Source organism: Echinops telfairi, unplaced genomic scaffold (genome assembly GCF_000313985.2).
Source record: "Echinops telfairi isolate 266 unplaced genomic scaffold, ASM31398v2 ScPeMD7_7410;HRSCAF=8448, whole genome shotgun sequence".
NCBI classification, from domain to species: Eukaryota; Metazoa; Chordata; class Mammalia; order Afrosoricida; family Tenrecidae; genus Echinops; species Echinops telfairi.
The window spans coordinates 4,635,972-4,655,673 of record NW_022111310.1 but is presented as its reverse complement, the minus strand read 5'-3'; the positions used below and the strand labels follow the sequence as shown (position 1 = coordinate 4,655,673).

Here is a 19,702-nt window from a genome sequence, read left to right as displayed (position 1 = left end):
AGGGGGTAGCGGGGAGGGAGGGGAAAATGAGGACCCAATGTCGGGGGTTTAAGTGGAGAGAAAATGTTTTGAGAATGAAGTACAAATGCGCTTTACACAATTGATGTGTGCATGGATTGTGATAACAGTTGTATGAGCCCCTAATAAAATGTTTTAAAAATGTTTTTGAAAAAAAAAAAAAAAAAGGAAGTATGCTTTCTCGACGTACCTATTTGGCGGCTGTTCTACACAATGTTTCCACATATCAAGTAACCCAGATGCTTTTCGAAAGTGTCTGCATAGCAAGCAGATTCGGAAGGTAGAGATCGGATTTACCGTCAGGTCAGAGGATCGATTTACTGTATTTCCAGAACAGGACAATAAGGATAAAGTCTCCTTTGGCAGCTAACCCGGCCAGGTTTGCTCACAGGTCCGCGTAAGATTGGGAGCCGTCTAAGCTCGCTTTCCCTCAGCTGTTGCACCGACTCACTCTCGGAGAACTGTTTTACCCTTATGGGACTTGTGGGCAAGGAGAACCATTTGAACACGAAACTCAGGCTGCCTGCTATGCCATAAGGAATAAATTGTCTAAATCCACTTGAGTTTGATGTCTCTTTACCAGTTAAGTCTATGTGGTAGACCAACCTTGCAGCTGCATTAGCTTGTCCACTATTTGTTAAATGAATAAATGAAATATGGCTGCAGTGGAAGCAAAATTAAGAAAACTTCTTAGACAGAAGCAAACACCTTGAGAGAATGAATTATCAGGCCTGGGGGATGAGGTCCATAGTCTCAGGGGACACCAACATCACTTGGCAGATCTCACAAAGAAAACACCTGAAGTGCTACTTTGATGACTCACAACTGGGATCTTAAAAGCTCATGAGCAACTAACTATCTATGGTCTCTCCCCATCCAAAGGAAAAAAGAAAGATTGAAATTAAAAGGCATATGGCAATAATTTGTCCAACAGACTAATGGACCATGCAAACTTAGTCTCCACAACCCCAAGAACAGAAAAACAAGATAATTTTTAGTTTAGATAGTGCTCAACTACCATTATCAAGTGTTCTGAAAAGGATTACCTTAGAAGATCTTGTATAGAGTGACTGAAATTAGGAAGACTCGTAGGACATGATAGGTTTCAGATTTTAAAAAAAATTTGGTAGACTTAATTAATATGGTAAGAATAATGGAGATGAAAAAGAGAGATTTACAAATGTGCTAGACACAGGGTATGTACATATGAATTGTGGTAAGAGTTTTAAGATCCCCCAATAAAATGATAAATATTTTAAATAAATAATTTTCTAAAATGAGAGAAAAAGATAAAGAGAGAGTTAAAAAGGAAGCCCCAAATATGCATATAAGTCTCTCCTAAAATTCTTGGTTAATTCCTGAACTGCACACACATGGTGGAGACTCAAAAAGTTACTTACTGCTATCAAGTCGAAGCTGATTTATAATGACCCTTTAGGACGGAGTAGAACTACCCATGTTGGATTCTGAGACTGTAATTCTTTACAAGAGTAGTTCTCAGCCCAATGCGTAAGCACTAAGCTATCAGGGGTCCTAAAAAGTCTACAGAAAGGAATAAAGAGAAGGCTGAAAAAGCTAACAACAGATTTCAGCTTCTTCATAGGAGACAGGATTTGGAATTTGAGCACAATGTTGACAGAGGAACTGGAAAACATCTTTTGCTTTTCACTGAAATCACAGTCATATTTTGTGGAAATACCCATAACAAAACACACACACACAAAACAAAACACACACCACTTCAACCATTTATACATGCACAATTCAACAACATTGGTCACATTCTTTAAGTTACGCCACCTTTCTTCACAGCCTTTTCCAAAAAATTCACCATCATTAGCACAAACTTGTTAGCTTCTCATTTATCCTTTCAAGTTGCTGTTGTCAATCCGATCACATACAGATCATTCTTTAAAGGAATGAAATTTTGAAATTCTATGACAATTTAAATATTATGTTTAAATACATTCATTTCAATTAGACTAAACTATAATCTGATTCAAATATGACTTGGGGCACACTTTTAGTTCCGGGTTTTAAAAAGGGTTCTTCACAGTTATGGTTTCAGGGAGTCACTGAGCTTCAATGGCTCTAGAAAGTCCAATTATCATGAGATTCTGAGATTCTCTAATTACATACACAGACATATATTCTCCTCTCTTCCTGCCTTCTGAGCTTTATCCCTGGGCACATGTTGTCCATTTGATCTTGTTTGACTGATTCATCTATACAGTGCAGACCTCCCTGGTGTTACTCTTCACCTGGTAGGCCTGTTTACCATCTGACTGAACGTTGAGGCAAGGGGTGATGCAGCTCCAGGCCTACAAGGTTTCTAATAGTCAACGTGGCAGGTATTTTATCAGTCTTTACCAGGCCACTAAACCCAGATTTTTAGAAAATGATTTTGAAGTTTGCTCCACATTTTTCTTGCCCTCTATCCAGGACCTCCTTTTTTTTTTTTTAAATCGTTTTATTAGGGGCTCATACAACTCCTATCACAATCCATACATACATCAGTTGTGTAAAGCACATTTGTACATTCATTGCCCTCATCATTTTCAAAACATTTGCTCTCCACTTAAGCCCCTGGCATCAGCTCCTCATTTTTCCCCTCCCTCCTTGCTCCCCCCTCCCTCATGAACCCTTGATAATTTATAAATTATTTTGTCATACCTTGCCCTGTCCGACGTCTCCCTTCTCCCACTTTTCTGTTGTCCATCCCCCAGGGAGGAGGTCACATATGGTTCCTTGTAATCCGTTTCCTCTTTCCAACCCACTCTCCCTCTACCCTCCCAGTATCAGCACTCACTGGTCCTGAAGGGACCATCTGCCCTGGATTCCCTGTGTTTCCAGTTCCTATCTGTACCAGTGTCCATCCTCTGGTCTAGCCAGACTTGCAAGGTAGAATTGGGATCATGATAGTGGGGGGAGTCGGGGGAGGAAGCATTTAGGGACTAAAGGAAATTGTATTTTTCATCGTTGCTACATCGCACCTTGACTGGCTCATCTCCTCCCCGAGATCCCTCTGCAAGGGGATCTCCAGTGGCCTACAAATGGGCTTTGGGTCTCCACTCCGCACTGCCCCCCTCATTCACTATGGTAAGATTTTTTGTTCTGATGATGCCTTATACCTGATCTCTTCGGCACCTTGTGATCCCACAGGCTGGTGTGCTTCTTCCATGTGGGCTTTGTTGTTTCTGAGCTAGATGGCCGCTTGTTTACCGTCAAGCCTTTAACACCCCAGACACTATATCCTTTGATCAGCTTTCTTCACCACTTTTGCTTATTCACCCGCTTTGTCTTCAGCGGTTGTGTAGGGAAGGTGAGCATCATAGAATGCCAAATTATTTATTTATTTATTTTTTAGAATGCCAATTTAATAGACAAAAGTATTCTTGCATTGAGGGAGTACTTGAGTGGAGGCCCAATGTCCTTCTGCTACCTTAATACTAAACCTATAAATATAGGCACATAGATCTATTTCCTGAGCCTCATGTATAAATATATTTGCATATGTACATGTCTTTATCTAGACCTTTATAAATGCCCTTTGCCTCCCAGCGATTTCCTATATGTCCCTTGACTTTCCTCCAGCAGGACCTCCTTTTATGACTTCTTTCAGAGTGGTCAGCAGTGATAACTGGACAGCATTTGGGTCTCAGGGTCAAGTTGAGGTTCATGTGGTCCATTAGTTCTTTGAACTGCTTCTTTGTCTTTGATTTCATTCATTCTTCTTTGCTCCAGACAGGGAGAGACCAATAATTAAACCTTGGGTGGCTGCTCACAAGACTCCAGTTATTACAAAATTAAGATGAAGATAGCACTGTCTTTGTGGACTATGTTGTGTGAGTTGAACTTGATGTTCCTTAAGATTATGGTCCTGATCTCCCAGACTTAGAAACTCACGCTATAAAGATGATTGATTATGGCTATGAAGTTTTTATAACTTTGCCCCCTGCATGCTCTACTATATTCAAGGATATATTTGCAGCCTATGAAAATACATTTGTAGAAATATCCTCTGTCAGATCTATGTACGTTCATGGGTGTGGTCCCTTTTACTCTCCTGCTCCTGTTCAGCATGTCTATCAATGCATCCACTCCTGTAATTACTATTATTTCAGGATTATGTATGTAAGAGTACTTGCCTTTATTGTCTTTAACTCTTGTGCTCCTTCTGGAGTTTTCCTTTGTCACTATCATTTTGTGCTTAGGTTAATATGTATCTACCTCAAGTTAGTATGTGTCTACCTTCTGGTTATTTACCATCCATTCTCTCCCATTTCTGGTAAATGTCAAAGAATGTTTCTTTCTGGGTACAGATCTTTTTCTTGGCCTTTTATAGAAGTGTCTCATACAGTATTTGTCCTTTTGTGATTGAGCAATTTTACTCAGCATAAAGTCCTCTAGGTTCATCCATGTTATGAAGTGTAACTCAGATTCATCATTATTCTTGAATGCTGCAGAGTATTTGCTGTGTATGTGTGCTATGATTTGCTTATCCACTCATCCTTTGATTGTTTCTATCTTTTTGCTATTGTAATAGGGTTGGGTTGTGCATTTTTGTCATGGCTCTTATTTATCTAGGATATATACCTTGTAGTGGGATTTCTGGATTATATGAGAAAAATTAGACTGTCTGCACTCATAAAGATTTATAGTCACGGAAACCCTAAGAAGCCTTTCTACTCTGTTCTGTAGGGTCTATATGAATCACATTCGATTCAACTACAGTGGGATTATGATGGGTGGTATTTCTATTTTCTAATTTTTTAACGCTGCACCATACTAGTTTCTACAATGGCTGCAGCATTTTACAATTAATGCTGGGCTGAAATGATATCTCACTGCTGTCTAATTTGCAGTGCCCTAGTGGCTAATGCTGCCAGCGAAAAAGAAGAAGGTCCTTACGGAGATGGGCGGACACCGTGGCTGCCACAATGGGCGCCAGCATGGGCACAATTGTAAGGATGGCGCAGGACAGGGCAGTGCTTCTTTCTATTCTGCATAAGGTTGCTACAGGGTGGCACCAACTCGATGGCACCTTGCCAACAACACCGGCTAATGATAGCGAGCATTTCTTCATGTCTTTATTGGCTACTGAATAGCTTCTTTAGAGAAGTGACTATTCATGTTCTCTGCCATTGTTTAAAAGAATTGGATTGTCTGTCTTTTGATTGTTGGGGTATTAAAATTTGTATAAATTTTAGCGATTAGCCCCTTGTCCAATCAGCTATTGCCAAAAATTCCCCCCAGTTTGTAGGTGCTCTTTTTGTTCTCTTGGTGAAATCTCTTGATGTGCACACACATTTTATTTTTAGGATGTCCCAGCTGTGTAGGTAGTTTCTGCTGTTTGTATATTTTTAATTATGTTTGATAGTGCATTTATGCTATGTTTTAGGGCCCCTAAATTTGACCTTATGTTTTCTTTGATGGTCTTTATAGCTTTAGGTTTTACATTTAGGTCTTTGATCCATCTTCAGTTAGTTTTTATATATGGTGAGAAATATGGATTGTTTTATTTTTCTGCAAGTGGATATCTAGTATTGCCAGCACCATTTGTTAAAGTCACTAACTTTCCCCCAGCCTTTTGTCAAAGATCAGCTGTATTAAGTAGATTGATTTACTACTAACATCATTCATTTTTTAAACCCATTAAAATTACTGAGGATGTTTGTAAAAGTCGTGATTAGTTCCTACCTCAAAACAATTGAATCAGAGTCTTAGAAAGTAGGACTAAGTTTTATTATAATATTTTTACAATTTCTTTTTATATTTTTCCACTTAAGCAGTCTTAACACTCCTTATCCTTATTAAGTTAATCTAAGACACGGTAGGTCTAGGCTGAAATGAGAAAGTGCATCATACCTTGAGTTATCAATAAAGCCATTGTAACCTGGCACTTGGCATCCTAGTGAGTATCAAGAAAACCCATGTTTCCCTCTCAAACAACAAGTCACTTCTTTGATATAATTTGGGCCCCTGACGAGAACAGACTCGGAATCTTAAGTTTTGTGTTGCTTCCTGATGGGAACCCTGCTACTTTTGGACAAAAATTCCAGTTGCCCACTGCCTACCTGTAGTCACTCTTATGTACTACTTGACTGAATGCCTACCTCCTTTTGGGGTGTTTATTTCTGAGTAATAGCTGTCCCTGAATAGTGATTATTGTAATTTTGACACAATTTAACACCCTTCCTGCTGAACCCTCATAACCAATTGGGTAACATATGAACTTTCCTTGTTCAGGTATATGAGTCTAGTACCAAATATGTTCACTGAGTAAAATGCTACCTCTCATTATTAAATCCCAATGTAAGGACAATACAAGGTTTTGTAGAATGAGAAATATTTTTAACATCTCTGTAAAGCTGAAAGGTAGACAAATAAGATTATTCAAGGATGTTGGATATTAAACTGGATCCAGAACTAATCCTAATAACTATAACAGGAATGTTTCATTCTTCAAATAAAATATATTTATTTAACCTATTATTGTGCAAGACATTGTAGAGGATATACAATATAAGAGGATATCAGATAAATTCAATGGAACCCTAGAAGGTGCCCTGCTGGTGTAATGGTTAAGTGCTCAACTGCTGACCAAAAGGTGGGCAGTTCAAACCCACTCCTGCAGCTTAGCAGGAGGAAAACCTGGTGATCTGCTTCCATAAGTATTACAGCCTACATAACACTATAGTGCAGTTCTACTCTGTCACAGGGGCCACACTAAGTCCAAATCAGTTGTGTGGCACCTAACCCTAAGGATAGATTGGTTCATGACTAACTATAGGAGCCCTGAGGGCATAGTGGGTTATAGCTTGGGCTGCTAACCAGGCAGTCAGAAGTTTGACTGTTCCACAGAAGAAAGATGAGGATTTCTATGCCCATAACACATTACAGTCTCAGGAACTCCCAAAGCAGTTCTACTCTGTCCTTTAAGGTCACTGTTAGTTGGAATCAATTTGACGGCCGTAAGTGAATTATAATATAGGGTAAAAAGAGCTAAAGTCCATAGGGAAGACCCTTTTCAGGACTAATTACCTGACTGCTGTGGTTGATGCCTCACAAATTTAGCTTCAAAGTGGAAAATTCAGTCTGCTAGAATACACTACCCCTTACTCAAAGGGCTTATCTTTTTTGTGATCCAGTTTATCATTTTATGATCTAATTCAGGGATTTTAAGACTATGTGTACCTTAATGAAATCAAAGATTATATAGAGGTCTTTTAAATCCATTGAATTATTTAATTCCCATAAAATCAGAAACTAAACTCATTTCTTCTGAGTTGATTCAGATTCACAGAGCAGAACTGCCCCAGAGTGTTTCCACGACTGTAAATCTTTATGGAAGCAGACTGCCCTGTCTTTCTCCCATGGAGTCATTGGTGGGTTTGACTCACCAACCTGGCGGTTAGCAGCTGAGCCCCTAAACACTGTGCCACCAGAACTCCTTAATTCCCATAAGGGTCTTTTAAGAGAAGTATTGTCAGAACCTTAAAAACTAGGACTCTGTAGTCCAGAGTATTGAATTGTAAAACTTGCTCAGACTTATACCAATAGCTCAAGTAGAAAGAAAATGTTTTGGAAATGATGATGGTAACATATATACAAATTGATACAATTGATGTATGGAATGTTATAAAGCTGTAGGAGTCCCCAGTAAAATGATTAAAACAGAAAACCCCCAAAACAACAGCAACAACAAAAGCTTGCTTGGAATCCCTCAAGTAAGAAGCAGCAAAGCCAAAGGTGGTGCAGTGGTTAAAGCACCACCTCTTCTTTTCCCTCTACATTGCAGAAATGTTCTCTCTTTAAGGAAGCCATTCCTGACTACAATATCCCAGGATATCTTAAGTGTTCCTTTTACATTTCTCCATGGCTATCTTCAGGCTCACTCCTCGTCTGGCGTTTACTTATTTGGTCCCGTTATTGTGCTTCAGATGAAAGTATGGCCACGATTACATTTCCGCAGAGATCAAGTAACACAAATACCTTAGATAGGCAGGCTTCAAGGTCTTTGGTCAGCAGTATTGAGAACTGTGTTCATCTTCATTAGGGGTTACCAAATGAATAAGATCCTGGAATCTTCAAGCAAGTACAGACGTAGGAAGAACTTACTGTTTGTAATGTCATGAATCTCAGAATATGAAGGGTCCAATGAGATCACTGGTACAATTATCCAGTGTCTACTTTGTACATTCATTCAGTTCATTTGAAAAATCAACCAACCAACAAATAACTTTTTATTGTGATTTGGGTGAAGGTTTATAGAGCGTATCAGCTGTCCATTCAACAAGTTACACACATTTGTTTCATGCCATTGATTACAATCCCCACAACATAACACTATTCATCCCGCTTCCTCCCTGTGCTTCCATTTCCCATTTCTTCTTTCTTATCCCTTTCTGTCTTCTGAAATTTGTCCTTAGGCAATCGTTGCCCTTTTGATATTAAATGGCTGACTGTTGTTCTGATCTGTACCAGTGTACATGCTCTGGTCTAGCTGGATTTGTAAAGTAGAATCTTTTGATAGCCAGGCACCATAAACTTTCTTCACCACATTTGCTTATCCACTCACTTTATCTTGAGCGATCATGTTGGGAAGGTGAACATCATGGAATGAAATGGCTGACTGTTTTTTTTTCCTAATCATTTTATTAGGGACTCATACAACTCTTATCACAATCCATACATACATCAATTGTGTAAAGTGCATTTGTACATTCATTGCCCTCATCATTCTCAAAACATTTCCTCTCCACTTAAGCCCGCGGCATTAGGTCCTCATTTTTCCCCTCCCTCCCGTTCCCCCCTCCCTCATGAGCCCTTGATAATTTATAAATTATTATTTTGTCATATCTTGCCCTGTCCGATGTCTCCCTTCTCCCACTTTCTGTTGTCCATCCCCCAGGGAGGAGGTCACATATAGTTCCTTGTAATCGGTTCCCTCTTTCCAACCCACTCTCCCTCTACCCTCCCAGTATCGCCACTCACACCACTGGTTCTGTAGGGATCATCCGCCCTGGATTCCCTGTATTTCCAGTTCCTATCGGTACCAGTGTACATCCTCTGGTCTAGCCAGACTTGTAAGGTAGAATTCGTATCATGATAGTGGGAGCAGGGAGGAAACATTTAGGAACTAGAGGAAAGTTGTATTTTTCATCGTTGCTACATCATGGCTGACTGTTTTAAGGAGTTTTTACCTCCCTAGTGCTACTGTTCATATTATAGACCTGTGTACTGCTTGACTGAAAGCTGAGCTATCAGAGTGAATTCAGTTCCAGGTTTGAAGGGTAACTAAAGACCCTAGTCCCAGAGGTCCTATTAGTTTCTATCAGATCATGCATTTTAAAATTATTATTATTTTTTTTAGTTATAGTTCACATTTTCTCCCACTCTATCTAGAACAGCAGTTCTCAATCTGTGGGTCGCAACCCCTTGTGGGTCGAATGACTCTTTCACAGGGGTTGCCCAATTCATAACAATAGCAAAATTACAGTTATGAAGTAACAATGAAAACAATTTTATGGTTGGGGGGGGTCACCACAACATGAGGAACTATATTAATGGGTCACGGCATTAGGAAGGTTGAGAACCACTGATCTAGAATCTTCTAATGGAAATCTCTTTCAGAGTGGTTAGTAGTGGTAGCCAGGCACCAAGCCTCTAGTAATTCTGGTCGCAGAGTTGTAGAGACTGAGATTCCCATGGCCCATACTTATCCTTTGGACTAAATATATCCGTGTAGAGTATACACAGGGACAAAGTTCTGAGAATTTCTTAGCCATAACCAACTAACTTGAGGGAATGAGTTGCCGAGCGTGGGGGCTCAGGACTACAGTCTTTAGGGACATCAAGGACAATTGGTCCAACATAGTCAACAAATACAATGTTCTACATCTTAGTTTGGTGAGTAGCAAGTGGGGTCTTGATAGCTTGTGGGTGGCCCTCTAAGGTGCAACTATTGGTGTTCTCCCTGTTCAGAGCAACAAGAGTGAAGAAAATCAAATAAATAATATTCAGTTCTGGAGCCATTTTTAATTGGGTGTAAGGGCTTTGAATGGCTATAGAAAAAGAAATCATGGGGTCATAGGGAAGGGATGAATGCATAATCCATAACCTAGCAATGCCCGTTAACACACTCCTGGCATGATTCTTAACTCTTCTTTCTTCAAGGCCTTAATGGATATATACTAAATAGATGATGCTTTAAAAAGGCTCTCAACAAGCATCAGAAGATTCGCAACGAACAGTAAATAAACAAGCAAAAAAGCATTGGTGAGAATGGAGGGGGGTTGGAGCAGAGACCCAAAGCCCATCTACGGACAGTGGTGCATCCCCCTACAGAGGGTCACAAGGAGGGGGTGAGTCAATCAGGCTGCAGTAGAGCACTAACAGGTCACGCAATATACCTGTTTCCTGGAGACCTCCCCACCTCACGCTATCACAACCTCAATGCCGCCTCCCAATCTAGACTAAACGGGAGCATGTACATAGGTATAGGCAAAAGATAAATCTCACAACACATGGAACCCCGGAACCGGAATGGGAATAGAGATCCCAAAAGGGTAGGGGGAAGGGGGAGAAGTGGGGAGGGATGGGAATAGAGATCCCAAAAGGGTAGGGGCAAGTGTGTGGGGGTGTGGAAAGTGGGAGGGAAGGAGCTCCCATCACAATGAAAGGCACATAATCACATACCCCCAGTCAGGAGGAAGAACAGAAACCAGAGGGGAAGGGAGACAGCGGTCAAAGTGAGATTTGAAAATAATCAACAATCTACAATCTATCAGGAGGCCATGGGTGTTGGGGTAGGGGAGGAGGGAGGGAAAAAAGGAGGAGCTGATCCCAAAGGCTCAGTGGAAAGTAAATGTCTAGAAAAGAACGATGGAATATATGTACGAATATGTCGGACACAATCGATGTATGCTTTGTAACAAAAGTTGTAATAGCCCCCAATAAAATGGAAGAAAAAAAAATACACACCATATTCTGCAACCCAGCCCCCGCCAAAAGGCTCTTAAAACCCAAACCAAAGCTCCTGCCATCAAGTGGCTTCTGACTCCCAGCAGCCCAATGAGACCGGAGTCGAACTGCTGCTTGGGGTTTTTGAGGCAGTACATTGATACAGGGGCAGACTGTCCCATCTCTCTCTTTCAGTACAGCTGGTGTGTTTGAACCGCCAGTCTTACAGTTAGCAGCCATGTTAGCTAAACCCACCGTGTCACCAGGGATTCTCAAAAAAACGATGGAGTCCATTCTGACTCACGCAACTCTACATGGCACAGTAGGATTGCCTCTGTGGGTTTCTGGAGCTGTAAATCCTTATCCTTCTCTGGTGGAGAGGAGGGTGCGTTGAACTGCTGCTGCTGAGGGTAGCATCCCAATGGGAAGCCCAGTACTCTTTTGGACTAGAACAATGCACTGAACTACATTTGTACATAGAGAGTGTTTACATAAGGAAATTATAAAACTTTACACTGTAATACTCATCATTATTAAATTTGTTCTATAGAATTTCATGGCAATTAGAGTTCATTAATAACTTGGCTTTGAAGAGATGGTACATTAGAGAATAAGTCAATGTACAAAGCACTTTCCCTGAATGCTTTCTCCATCTCATACTCCAAAGAGCATTATAGCACACGTGAACATAACGGAAAAGAGGTTTTGACATTCGATATGATACTATTGGCATTATTTAAATCCAGGCATATTATTTGTTCTATTTTGCTAAAGGTCATTTTTTTCTCAGGCATTCTTTTGAAAAAGTAACTTAGCCATGGTTAGTTCATGCAGGAAGAAATAAAATATTTTGTTTTGTAAGGAGCAACATTTCTAAATGAGTGGGGAAAATAACTGTTGAATATCACACATTACTAACTCATCTATCCTTTTAACTTAATGCCTCACTTATTTTATACTAATAATAGTATTAAAATGCTTATCACTTGTTAATTCTGACAATGAGATGACAATTTATGCAATTTATCCCCTAAAGTTTCATTTTAAATCTTCATTTAAGTTGTTTATCTTCTAACATTACCAAAGACAAAAAGAAATAATCTGGATTGTGTGTGTATGTGTGTGTGTGAGTGTGTTACATCAATGCTCGAATATATCATGTAAAATAACATAGATTTATTATTCAAAGAGAAGTCTAATGAAATAAAAATGGGAGCATATGTTAGCTGTGTTGACTTCAAGATCTATTCCTTTGTATAAAATCGGGCTTTCATACACCTTCCTCCTCAATTCTGAAAGCACACAGTTCCTTACTCCCTTCACCATGAATAAGGCCGACATTTGACAGCTTCACAAGGCTGACAGGGTTACCCAACAGCCCACCCTCCCTATTCTCAATCCAATTAGACCTCTAATCCTCCAGATGAAAGGCCCAACTGCTCATGTTCCTCATGACAACGACAGCTATTGATTATTTGTCACTGCAGCTAACACCTTCCCTGTCGAGGCTGCTCTGACAGAAGCAGACCTACCAAATTAGACAGCACTTTATCTGCCCTGGAGGCCAAATGGCACCACAAGTAAAGGCTAATAAATGGTATAAAAATGAACAAATCATAACATTATGACAGGCTGATCGTTGCCAGCCGCCTCCAGCCCCCAGCTCAAGCTTGATGTTTTGTTAGACTAGCTCCTTCTCTTTCCCCTCTGCTCCAGCTCCAACTTTGACTAAATTAAAGGCCAGAACAATTAAGGCATTTGACCAGCAAAGATAAGCCAATTGAAGTATCACCAAGGGACATAAATGTCAATAGCTGACTGCCATTTGTCAATACAAACATCCTGGAGATGCAAATGTTCAGGCCTCTGCTCTCCACTAGGCTGCACCGACTCTCTTTCCAAGGAGAGTCAGCTCAGAGAGAGGGTCTGTGTGGCATGGGGGAAGGAAAGGAAGAGAAATGAAGAGTCCCAAGAGAGGGAACAGTTTGTGAAGAGCAACTAGGAGACCTTTGGGCTACAGCAGGGGGATTGTGTAACACAAAGACAGCAAAGCGCAGCTAATTTTTACTTTGAAAAATATTCTAATATTAGACAACTAGAAGATCCAAGGCTTTTTAATTTTTCAAATTTATTTTTTGTTTTTTTATTTTTATTTTTTTATCCAATGCTTTTTGAATAGATAATATATGCATAATGTAAGAAATGATGGACAACCTAGGAGAATTGACAAAATTAAAACTTTAGAAAAGTGGTTCTCAACCTTTCTTATGCTGTGACAATTTAATACAGTTCCTCATGTGGTGGTGACCCCCCCAAATTATTTTCATTGCTACTTCATAACTGTAATTGTGCTACTGTTATGAATCATAATGAATATCTGATATGCAGGATGTATTTTCATTGTTACTAATGGAACATAATGAAAGCATAGTGATTAATCACAAACTAATGTAATTATATATTGTGAAATATTTATTTCTAATTACAAATAAATGAAATTTTGTCTTGAAGCATGGGGTAGCATGGGTAACAGTCTTCCAAGCTGGGTACTCTTAAGTGGGTGTATCTGAATGTAGGCTCACCGGCCTGGAGACAGATAGAGGAGTGGTGTCTCCTTTCCTAAGACCATCAGAAATATGTGTTTTCCAATGGTCTTAGGTGGCCCCTGTGAAAGGGTCCTTCAACCCCCAAAGGGGTCGTGACCCACAAATTAAGAACTGCTGCTTTAGAAGTATACACATTTATTCAATAAAATTGTGAGCACTAATAGTGGGCAATGGAGGATAAAGTCATGAATAAAGCATACAAGGGAAAGAAAAATCTCTCACCTCTTGGAGTTTGTAGACAGTAAGATAAAAATATATTTTATATGAGGGAATTTCAAAAAGTTCATGGAAAATTTCCATTCTTTTTCAGTCCAAAGTTTCCATGAACTCTTTGAGGGCCCTTGTATGGTATTTTAGATAATGTTAGGTGCTGAGTTAAAATAAGTAAATAATGCAGATTTGAAAGGGAGGGGAGTATTAGACAAGGTAGCCTGGGAAGGGTTCACTGAGGCCATGACTCAATTTTTAAGTTTATTTTCTTGCTTTAATCTTAAAAAAATAGTTTTATTGGCATATAATTCACCTATCATATAATTTAATAGTTCAATCTCATTAAGAAGAGTTGTGTAATCATTACTACAATCAATTTTAGAACATCCTCTTCCTTGTAGACATTGTTGTCATTTCTCCACAACCTTCCTGATGTAATTATTAATCCAGTTACTGTCTCTACGGATTTACCTATTCCGGGTTTCGTATGAGACTGTGACTTTTGAGTAAAGGCTTAATGAAAGGGAGGGGTGAACATGGAGACAGTTATTGGAATAGCACTCGGGAAGAAGGAAGTGCAAACGCAAACACCTCAAGACCAGAGCGTTTCTTACCTGTTAAAGGAACAGAGTGGCTTATGCCGAGAAAACAAGGGCAAGATTAGAAACAAAGTCACAAAACGAGAAGGATTCAAAACACATACAGCTTTATGGGTCACAGGAAATACTTGGGCATTGACTCTGAGATGGAAAACTCTTGTTTTTTTCTTACTCAAGGGTCAACGCTCCTCAGTTCTTTTTTTAAAAAATTGTTTTATTAGGGGCTCATACAACTCTTACCACAATCCGTACATACACCAATTGTGTACAGCACATTTGTACATTCATTGCCCTCATCATTCTCAAAACATTTGCTCTCCACTTAAGCCCCTGGCATCAGATCCTCATTTTCCCCCCTCCCTCCCCACTCCCCCACCCTTCCTCATGAACCCTTGATAATTTATAAATTATTATTTTGACATATCTTGCCCTGTCCGACATCTCCCTTCACCAACTTTTCTGTTGTCCGTCCTCCAGGGAGGAGGTCACTTGCAGATCCTTGTAATCGGTTCCCCCTTTCCAACCCATCCTCCCTCTACCCTCCCAGGATCGCCACTCACACCACTGGTCCCGAAGGGATCATTTGCCCTGGATTCCCTGTGTTTCCAGTTCCTATCTGTACCAGTGTACATCCTCTGGTCTAGCCAGACTTGCAAGGCAGAATTCGGATCATGATAGTGGACAGGGGGAGGAAGCATTTAGGAACTAGAGGAAAGTTGTATTTTTCATCGTTGCTACATCACACCCTGACTGGCTCGTCTCCTCCCCGATACCCTTCTGCAAGGGGATCTCCAGTGGCCTACAAATGGGCTTTGGGTCTCCACTCTGCTCCCCCCCTCATTCACTATGGTAAGATTTTTTGTTCTGATGATGCCTGATACTTGATCTCTTCGACATCTTGTGATCGCACAAGCTGGTGTGCTTTCCTCATGTGGGCTTTGCTGCTTCTGAGCTAGATGGTTGCTTGTTTACCTTCAAGCCTTTAAGACCCCAGATGCTATACCTTTTGATAGCCGGGCACCATCAGCTTTCTTCACCACATTTGCTTATTCACCAGCTTTGTCTTCAGCGGTAGTGTCGGGAAGGTGAGCATCATAGAATGCCAACTTAATAGAAGAAAGTATTCTTGCATTGAGGGAGTACTTGAGTGTAGGCCCAATGTCCTTCTGCTACCTTAATACTAATCCTACAAACATAGGCACCTAGATCTATTCCCCCATCTTCATATATAAATATATTTGCATATGTACATGTCTTTATCTAAATCTCTATAAACGTCCTTTGACTTCCAGCTCTTTCCTCTATTGAGATGGAAAACTCTTATAGGGTTCGAAGCAGAGGAGTGAAGGCTCTGCTGGTTACATCTTGGGCTAAAACCACACCTTGGGCTGAAGCCCCCAGGCACTCCTCAGAGAAACGATGAGGCTTTCTACCCCTGTGAGGGGTTATAGTCTTGGAAGTCCACAAGGACAGTTCTATCCTGTCCTATCGGGTCTCTGTGGGTCAGAATGGATTTGATGACAGTGAGTTTTGTTTTTCAGTTTGGAGTTTCTGGCTGAAGTGTCAAGAATAGACTGCAAGGACCAAGGGTCGCAGTCAGGAGACCAGTGAGGCTACTACAATAATCTTAGCATGGTGGTGGCTGGATCAGGGACAGAGAGAAATGGATGAACTTTGGATAAATTTTAAATACAGAGTTGACAAGATTTATGAAGGACACCAATCATACAAAGGAGAACTTTGCATAAAACTGGGTGCTCAATACATTAGTTGAATTGATTCTTCTGCCTGTCAGTTCTATTAAAAATGCTATGCCTTGCAACAAAAGAGCTGTGCCAAGGTGAATTTTAAAATAGATGATTTTAAGCAAAAATTTTGGAGTCAGACCTATGTTTGAGTCCTGGCTCTGCTATTTAATGATAAATGAATCAAGCTCTTTGAGGCTCAGTTTCTTCATCTATACATTGCGATCTTCTATTATTCTTAGCTAGGTGATATGTAAGACAGAAGAGATTAATTTTAAAATATCTTAGTCTTGAATTAGAACATGAAGTGATGAAATCATGATACTTCCAAGCTCTGTTCACCGTAAAGGCTTAGCAATAATGGCCAACCCAGTAGCAACACACACCCATAGGCCCCAGATTGTAGTCTGCAGATACTCGTACCTATTCAAAGGTTCCTTGGGAATATGGGTGATTCTAAATTGAGAGCGAAACAATATAGAAAATGAACCTGAAATATTTGGTCATACTAGATAGTGATCTTGTCCAAAGGAAGATGAAGACATGGACTAAATGAAATCAAACTCACTGCCATTGAGTCTGTTCCATGAAGAGCAACTCTATTCTATAGAACAGAACTGCCCCTTTGGGTTTCTGAGGCTTTAAATCTTTACAGGAGCAGAACGCCTCATCTTTCTCCCACAGAGTGACTGGGGATTCTACCTGCTGACCTTGCACCCCAATATGTAGCTTGCTATACCACCAGGGCTCCTCGAAGAGATGATCAAATTAGAATATTGGCATTTTGTTACTACAAATGAACTAGTGGCTCTAGGCACTGGATATCAATAACTGCTAAAATCACTAAAACAGAGACAACTATGCTTTACACAATTGATATATGTATGGATTGTGATGAATTGTATGAGCGGCAATAAAATGATTAATAAAAAAGGAAAAACAAACAAACAAACAAACAAACAAAAAACCAGTGACAACCAAACATGAAGTATCTCCTGCTAAGAAACATATCATAACATGAAATAGTTTTGCCCAAAACATTAAACTCAAATCAGAAGACATCTCTAGATCCAATAAGCAATTTAAAGGGCATGCAGAGGACAAGAAATAGGTTAACTATATCTGGAGATAGAATCAATATAATCTAGATTCAGGCAATCAGTCAAGACTGAGCTATCAAGTTTCTAAGGACCAGGTCTACGAGCCAGGATCCCCGGTCTAGAGACAACGGCCCTGATGGGATGGAGCCCGAAGGTGTCATCGAGAGTAACTGGAATGAGATTGTCGACAGCTTTGATGACATGAACCTCTCAAAGTCCCTGCTCCGAGGCTCTATGCCTAAGATTCTGAGAAGCCCTCTGCCATCCAGCAGCGAGTCATTCTTCCTTGTATCAAGGGTTATGATGTGATCGCTCAAGCCCAAACTGGGACTGGGAAAACCGCCACTTTTGCCATATCAATCCTGCAGCAGATTGAATAGATCTGAAGGCCACCCGGGCCTTGGTTCTGGCTCCCACTCGAGAACTGGCCCAGCAGACACAGAAAGGTGATGGCACTAGGAGATTACATGGGTGCCTCCTGCCATGCCTGCATTGGGGGCACCAACGTGCGCGCCGAAGTGCAGAAGCTGCAGATGGAGGCTCCGCATATCATCGTGGGCACCCCAGGCCGTGTATTCGACATGCTTAATCGAAGATACCTGTCTCCCAAGTATATCAAGATGCTTGTACTGGATGAAGCAGATGAAATGTGAAGCTGTGGATTCAAGGACCAGATCTACAACATATTCCAAAAACTCAACAGCAACACCCAGGTAGTCTTGTTGTCGGCTACAATACCTTCTGATGTGCTTGAGGTGACCAAAAAGTTCATGAGGGACCCCATGTGGATTCTGGTCAAGAAGGAAGAATTGACCCTGGAGGTATCCGTCAGTTCTACATCAATGAGGAACGTGAGGAGGGGAAGTTGGACATGTTGTGGGACTTACATGCAACCTTGACCATCACCCAGGCAGTCATCTTCAATAATACCCAGAGGAAGGTTGACTGGCTCACTGAGAGGATGCATGCCCAAGACTTTACTGTCTCTGCTATGCATGGAGATATGGACCAAAAGGAACGTGATGTGATTATGAGGGAATTCTGTTCTGGTTCTAGCAGTGTCCTGATGACCACTGACTTACTGGCCAGAGGCATTGATGTACAGCAAGTTTCTTTAGTCATCAACTATGACCTGCCCACCAACAGGGAAAACTACATCCACAGAATTGGTCGTGGTGGACGATTTGGCCAAAGGGGGTGGCTATTAACATGGTGACAGAAGAAGACAAGAGGACTCTTCAAGACAGCGAAACCTTCTACAACACCTCCATGGAGGAGAGCCCCTCAACGCTGCTGACCTCATCTGAGAGGAGGAGCTATCTGTCCTGCTGCCTGGTCCTGGCCAGTTTAATCTTGCGGAGCTGAGGAGGAACAGCAGGAGGAGGGGGAGGGAAAGGGAGCCAAGGGATGGACATCTTGTCATTTTTTTCCTTTGAATAAATGTCACTTTTTGAAGCAAAAGAAGGAACAGTGAACATTTAGACACCATTTTCTTTGGGGTAGGCTCTTGCCCCAGGTGCCGTCTCTTCTCCCCAAAACCAAAAAACACTAATCCATTTCCCTAACCGAGTCACTTCTCCCCACCCCAGCCAAATCCCTCTGAGAAGGTTCAAGGGGGGACAGTGCCACTCAACCCCATTTGCTGGACCAAATCTGGAGGGATAACCCTGGAGGGAGGTGACCCAGAGTATTGTTCCTAGGGGTGGGGGGCAGGGGAGAGATGGTGGTAGCCATTTTTAGGTTGTTTTGTATAGTATTTATTGATTCAGAAAAGAAACACAAAATTCTGAATGACTTGGAAACTGCCCCCAAAAGAGAAAAGACCGAGCTATCAAGATAGATTTGGGGTTAAGCTATTTTTACAAAAAAAGAGAGGGTGTGGTAGTTACACAATTTCATGTCAACTTGATAAATAAGAATGAAGGGGTCGAGTCTAGCCTGTCAATCAGGTCACAGCCTAATTGATCCCTCCTTCTGGGCGTGGCCTTTCTCATGAGGATTCTGGGAACTTCTTCCTCCTCTCTGGAGCCAGGACACACACTCTCTTTGCTTCACCTTCCTGTGGACTAGCCAGATGGAGCCAAGCTAATGGCAGCCAGAGTGCTGTGATGCTTCCACCACCACTGGAAACACAAGACTTTTCACCCACTGGCCTGTGATCTTCTTGCATTTGGCATCATGGCATGGGCTGTGTCAGTCTGAAGAGGAATTCATGGGCTAATATTGGAACATATGGGCTAATATCCAACTGATGGATTTGATCTGGACTGTGCTGGGATGCTTTCTTAATATAGGATTACTCTTAAATATAAAGCTCTTTCTTATACATATGTCTCTGGATTTGTTTCACAATTCAACTCTGACTAACACAGAGGGGCTCATGAGACAAATGGGAAATCTATACAGGTGTGTGTCACTTAATATCTGTTCACACAATGTCTAATTGCACATGTGTCTCT

General features: G+C 41.0%; 1 protein-coding gene and 1 pseudogene across 2 annotated transcripts in view; one reads left to right on the top strand and one right to left on the bottom strand.

Annotated features, from left to right (window-relative positions):
* The window catches only part of INVS (inversin), a 152,336-nt gene that overhangs the window by 87,697 nt on the left and 44,937 nt on the right, over positions 1 to 19,702 (bottom strand). The gene's annotated exons all lie outside the window — the stretch shown is intronic.
* Positions 13,760 to 18,550, top strand: LOC105979375 (annotated as a pseudogene).